This window comes from Lagenorhynchus albirostris, chromosome 20, assembly GCF_949774975.1.
Source record: "Lagenorhynchus albirostris chromosome 20, mLagAlb1.1, whole genome shotgun sequence".
Lineage (NCBI taxonomy): Eukaryota > Metazoa > Chordata > Mammalia > Artiodactyla > Delphinidae > Lagenorhynchus > Lagenorhynchus albirostris.
Genome location: NC_083114.1, coordinates 12548434 through 12554433, shown reverse-complemented (window position 1 = coordinate 12554433; position 6000 = coordinate 12548434). Strand labels below are relative to the sequence as shown.

Below are 6000 nucleotides of genomic sequence, written 5' to 3'. Positions count from 1 at the left end.
GTAGAAGGGGCGACATCCTGGTCCGGGCTCCGCTTTCTGAAGCCTATCGGGGCCCGGAATCCACCGGGGCCAGCTGGTCTCTTCTGTTGGCCGGGGGGAAGAGGGGAGAGCGCCGTTCGTGGCCAAGACCAGGGCGGGGACGTGAAGAGAGCCGGAGTTCGTGAGGGGCCGCAGCAGTCAGACGAGGGTCTAGGAAAAGGGAGCCGAGAGCCTTTTTCCAGGTTACAGAGGCGTGCTGAGCGCGAGAAGAAGCGCCTCGCGCGCAAACTCGTCCGTCTACGCCTAGGTACCGCCAAGCCGCACCAGCAACCCGCCGCCTAAGCGGAAGGCAGCGCGGCTGAGGGCCCGGCCCAGGCCGGCGCATGCGCCGCAGCCCCTCCTCCGCTCCGGGACCCCTCCCTTCCCCTCCCCTCCCTCTTCCCCGCGGGTCTGGGGCGGCGGCGGCGGCGGCGCGGTGACGTCAGGGCGTTGGGGCAGCTCCTGTGACAGACGGAGCTGGAGCGGCGGGGCGGCGGCGGAGTCCGGCGGCCGAGATAGCGAGTGAGCGAGCGAACAAGCAGCGACGCCGGGGTCTAGGGAGCGAGAAGGAGAAGGAGGGGAGCGCTCGGGTGCGAGCGGGAGAAACCGCGAGCGCCAGGCGTGGGCTCGAGCCCCGGAACGGCTGAGGAGCCCGCCCGCTCCCCTCCCCTCCCCCTCCCCGGGACAGGGCCCAGCGCGCCATCCTCCCCCTCCCTCCTTCCCTCCCTCCCTCCTTCCTCCCTTCCCTCTCCCTCTCCCCCTCCCCCGCCGGTGGATGGGAGTGAAGGACGGAAGAGGCCCTGCGGAGGCGGCGGTGCAGCGCTCCGGTAAGGCGGCAAGGGTCTGCGTCCTCCCCTCTGTCTTCTCCACCGCGCTCCGGCGGCTGCGGGCCGGGCCCGGCGGCCTGACGATGTGGCTGCGCCGGTCCCCTCCCTCCCATACTCCCCTCCCCCTGCCGCCGCCTCCTCCTTCTTCTTCTCTTCTCGCTCTCAAAATGGCGGCCGCGACGGCCGTTGAGTGAGAGACACGGGAGGAGGGGGGACAGGCCGGGGAGGGCGCTGCCCTCGCTCCCCTCCTCCCTGGCTCGGGTTCGGGGGCTGCCAGGGCCGCCGCGGCTCCACCCGCGGCCCTCCCTGGGAAGGGATCGCCCTCCTCCCTTGGTGACTTAGCAAGAAAAGTATTCTTGGGTAGGAAGGGCGTGGAGAGCAGGTCTCTCTCTGATCTTGGGGAAAGGGTTCGGCCCTCCTCTCCCCCGCCGCGGAAGGCGAGCTCCGCAGTCCCCACCCCACCCGCGGCTGGCGCTCAGGGACTGGGCTCAGCCCCAAGCCGCCTCGGCACCCACAGGCCTTCAGGCGTTCTGTCCCCCACCTGTCCTTAGGATGGGGTTGACCTGAGAATGATGGTCCAGCCCTTCCCTGGTCCCCCTGTGCAGTGGTCCAGCCTCTGCACCCACTGAGGAGGAGCGGCCCGACCCACCGAACCATCCGCAGCACCCACCCACCAAATCAGGCAGGATTTTCTTTTCTGCCGCCGGCTTCTTCAACGGGAGTTGCCTTTTGACGTTATAGCACTGAGCTTCGAGGCCCTCAGCCATTCTCCTTCTAATCTAATCTCCCCACTCATTTAGGAAACGCAGTGCCTTCCGTAGCCTCCCAGGTGAGAAAATGCCTTTGAGGTGGTGGGCAAATTTTCGCTCTCTCTCTCTAGACAGAAGAGTGGAGAGGAGGAGGAGGTTTTCAATATCGTGAGACAAGACAGAAAGGTGCCTTGGCTTTATTTGTGATTCTGCCTTTCTTCGGTGACTTAGCAAGAAACTCCTTGGGAGCAGGGCAGGAGATTTTCTTTTGGGGTTGGGGTTTGGGTCCAATTTATATCAATCCTTTGGTTAAGAAATTGTGCTTTGGAAGCGAAGAACCAGATTTGTGGTTTCGTTCTCAATGGGCGATGTCATGCCAAGGTCCCCCCCTCCCCCTTTCCTTAAGAGGCAGTCGGGAGAGAATAAAGATATTACCGATGTTCCGACCTTTACTTTAACACACAATCCTTGAGATTTATAACATTTTAAAGGCTAAACAAAAAATTTGTGCCATTTTTGGTAATTCTGTTTTTGTTGGGAGGTGGGATCGTTTTGTGTGAATTTCATTTTGAGGCTAGGGCGGAGGAGACAGTGCTTGGGCCTTTCATACCAGTAATGTCATCCCTCCCCTTTTGCCACAGTAGTATTTGCTTGAAATTTTTTTTTTTTCTTTTTTTCTGCAGCAAGCTTGATTGCTGCAGGGTCCAGTCTTTTAATCGGGAAAATTTCCTGGTTGGGTATGTCGGTAGTGATATAATGTTGAATATATTAAAAGCTGTTACTTAAAAAATTCTGATTTGGGTCTAAGGCATTAAGCTAGCTTTTAATCTCTCATGGGTATCTTTCAGGACACAGTTTTGCAAAATAATTGGCAGTTGCGAATTGCAGTTTTTATTAAAGCAGAAGAGTAATCTGTGTTTAGGGTGATTTATTCTTTCATGTTCTATTATAAATGATCATTGTTTGGATTGTTCACAAGGGGAGGATCTTCTAAATGAAACAAAGCTGTTATTTTTATAAATCAGAATGGAACTTAATTTTTCACAGAATATTTCTGTATATCTTGATTTTGATGGAGTTAGCCCTATTTCGGTGCCTCTCCCACACCTTTTTTAAAAATGGGCTAATATTTGTGGTTGCTGTGAACAGCCATTGAGCCGAGGAGACTGGGTGGAGTAAGAGAGCAGAAGCTGTGAAATGCTAGATTGCCCTTTCATAGCATTTTTCTCTTGCTTATGTTTTGTAAGGTTATTTGATGCTAATTGGTACTACAACAAAGGCGTTTCTCTGTAGTAAATCTTAAAATCTCGTGTTTTTAGTTTCCACCTTTTTTGCAAGGTGGGTATTGAATGATTGGGGTAAAAAGCAATGTCCCTGCTCTAAAGCAAATACTTATTGTCTCTATGTATCTGTACGTATACATACACACACATATTTATACACACTTCTTAATGTTTTTTATTGTTTTAGTTAAGTAAGTGTAGATTAACGAATGCCAGAAATATTTGGCAAAAAATAGTAGTAGGAATATTGCAAAAATCTAATGAGAACATTGCAGATGTTTTCTTTAACTTTAGTTTGCATTAAAACAGTAAATCTGTGATTTCTAAATAATGAACATCAAAGTGAGTAAGAAAGGATAAGATAATTTGTGTTAAATGCTCTTTATATAGACCCTTTCTCTTGTGTTGTCCTTTGGAAGAGACCTTTCAGTAAGGTACTACCGTAAGAGAGGGTAGGTCATTTTAACGTCTTGTATCAAGCATTCATGTGAATAGATGTTCTCAGAAGAATGTCAAATTCATGTTGTAAATGTGATTTTGATGGGCCTTATGACTTTGTCAGTGTATGATATATTTTTACATTTTTGTTATTTTTAATGTGATTAGAAAGTAGAAGGGTTCATGTGGTGAGGAATGAGGTTAGTATGATAATTCACTGTTATGTGTCTAACATATCCCCACCCCTAGTATTTCTAGCTATAAAAGCATACTAAGAGCTGAGATTTTTCAGTAGATTATTAGTTGATTAGGAGTTTAAAATAATTTGACTTAAGTAAGAGAGCTTTTACTTACAAATGTGTATCTATGTGTGCTTCTGGTACATGTGGCAGAATCTTTTGCTTAATTTGGAGAGCAGTTTTTAAAATTCTTCATAATTCTATACTTATAAAACTTATAATGAGATTGGGATGGGTTAATTTTTTAGTAGACTTACTTGGTATCTTTTTTCCCAGATACAATTACTCTGGTATATAAAAGATTTAGAGATGTTTTCTGGAAGGGAAAAATAAGTATCTGATAATTTTTGGTTTTCCAGCTAGAATATCCGTGTTTCATTGTCTATATTTTTTCAGTGTAAGTGTTGCTCCCTCTTATGCAATAAATAATACTGTATATATGACTTTACCTTATGGCTCATATTTTCAGTGTCCAAGAAAATATAGGACCTTACTTTTTGTTTACCTGTGGTTCATATTATTCAGAATTTGTCATCTTAATCTCAATAGGTAAGCCATAGAAACTGTGGCAGTTGTCAGCATTAGGATGGAGATATCTTAAAAAACAAATCCAAAACAAAATCTTAGGGCAATCAGAGTGAATTTTCCAGTTCTTCCCATTGAGTTCTAAAGCAGTGAGTCATGCACTCTTTTGCCAAAGGGACTTGAGGCTCAGTTGGTTTTAAACCACGCCTGTCATGTCCGCTGTGGTCCTAAAAGAGATTTTTTTACTTGGTTGTAAGTTTCTGTTGTGAAAATATTTCATTATGATGGGTAATCTGTTTTTATGCACTTTAGAGAGAGAGAAATAGTTGAAGTGGGAATTCTTTGCCACTTTTACTATACAACTTTTTTTTACTTTAAAAGTTGCTCTATTTAAAATAAAACTAAACAAAAACAAACAAACAAAAAAACTGATGATATAGGGACTTCTGAAAAGAAAAAGTAAACCTATTCTCCTGAAGATGCTTAGCTGTAGAGTGAATCTTAGTTGCTGAAGTCCAAATGTTTTGAGAAATCTGTATTTCATGAAGAAAGATGCTATATTACATAAGCGTAACAGGTAACTGCAGTGAAGTCTTTTTGAATTCTTTTAGCTTTGTTGCTGGTTTGATATGGCATGTTGGCTAGTCATTTAAGTGGAACCTTAGTTTAACTTCTGCTGTGTGTATAATTTTTAACCTTGCCACGGCAGTTACGAATTTTAATTGATATTGGTGAAATGCTTTATAGTCATTGGATGCAGGTATCATAAGGGCTTATTATTTTGATTTATTGTTTTCTCTTTAAAAGTTGGTGGCTTTTAGTTGAAACTTACCTATTTAGGATTGATTTGTGGATTTGTCAAGGATACTTCTGGAAAAGTATCCTCTAAAGTTATTGTCATCTAACATTGTTGTAAACCTTTTCCTAGAACTTTGTAAATATATCGAACATGGCATTTGTTCTGTCAGCTGCTTTTTGAGATAGAATAGTATTTTTTATGGATGAGAGAACTAAAATTCAGAGAATTTCTTTTCCCAAGGTCACATGTTGGGTTAGTAGCTAGAATGAGGTAAATATTGTAGTCAGTGAATCACTTGGGTATTGCCTTGCATGATCAAACAAACATTCCTTTTTCTTTTGACAGAATGGACTCTTTTCAAAACTATTTTTATGTTTGTTAATTTCTTTTCTAAAATGGTGAAAACTGGTGGCATTTATTGCCTGCATCATTTAAATTGGCATTTATTAACATGGTCTTATATTGTAACTATTTTGCTTGCATAAGGCATTTGAATAGGGACTTGCAGAAAATGCCTAATACTGCTTTATAATAATATTAATAAGTAAATAAGTACTTGCTGCATACATACAAGTAGTAGTAATAATATCAGCAAATCAATATTAAATCTATTTAAATACATACAAGTGGTATTAATAAGTAAATAAATACTTTTTGCATTTGATTGAATATGGGGTTATGTGAAAGGAAATGAGATATCCTATAGTTCTTTGTAGTGGCTAACTTCCAGTGATCTCTCTGGAATTAAGGTGAAGGAGGGAAAAGTGTTCATACTTCCTTTACGGAGATTTTATGTTGTCCCAGGAACAGGGTCATACTTATGACATAGTTGTTTCAGGGCCACAAAACTCTCACCTATAAGAAATGAATTAACCCAACTGGATAAATTACATTTGCGTTTCTGTTCTTTGCATTTTGATTAGCTGGTCCTTGAGCGCTTATGTGCTGACAAGAATTACTGACAGTTAACTGAGGCTGTTAAGAAATTTTCTGAGAGACTGTCTTTTGATAACAGTGAAATTAAGAATCTGGGAAATTTTTAAGGAATTTAATTGAAAGCTTATGTTATTAAGGATTTGCATGTTGTGGATTAAATTCACTTTTAATCTGCGGCAAAGAATA

At 43.7% G+C, this 6000-nt stretch overlaps 1 protein-coding gene across 5 annotated transcripts in view; it reads left to right on the top strand.

Annotated features, from left to right (window-relative positions):
- Positions 1-472: 472 nt before the first annotated feature.
- The window catches only part of PAFAH1B1 (platelet activating factor acetylhydrolase 1b regulatory subunit 1), a 74309-nt gene continuing 68781 nt past the window's right edge, over positions 473-6000 (top strand). For 2 of the 5 annotated variants that reach the window (XM_060134513.1, XM_060134514.1), the window contains exon 1: positions 473-845. The gene's annotated coding sequence lies outside the window, so the exon portion shown is untranslated. Of the gene's footprint in view, positions 846-1011; positions 1675-6000 lie in introns of those variants that run through there. The other 3 variants (XM_060134516.1, XM_060134517.1, XM_060134515.1) reach the window with 3 other exon arrangements.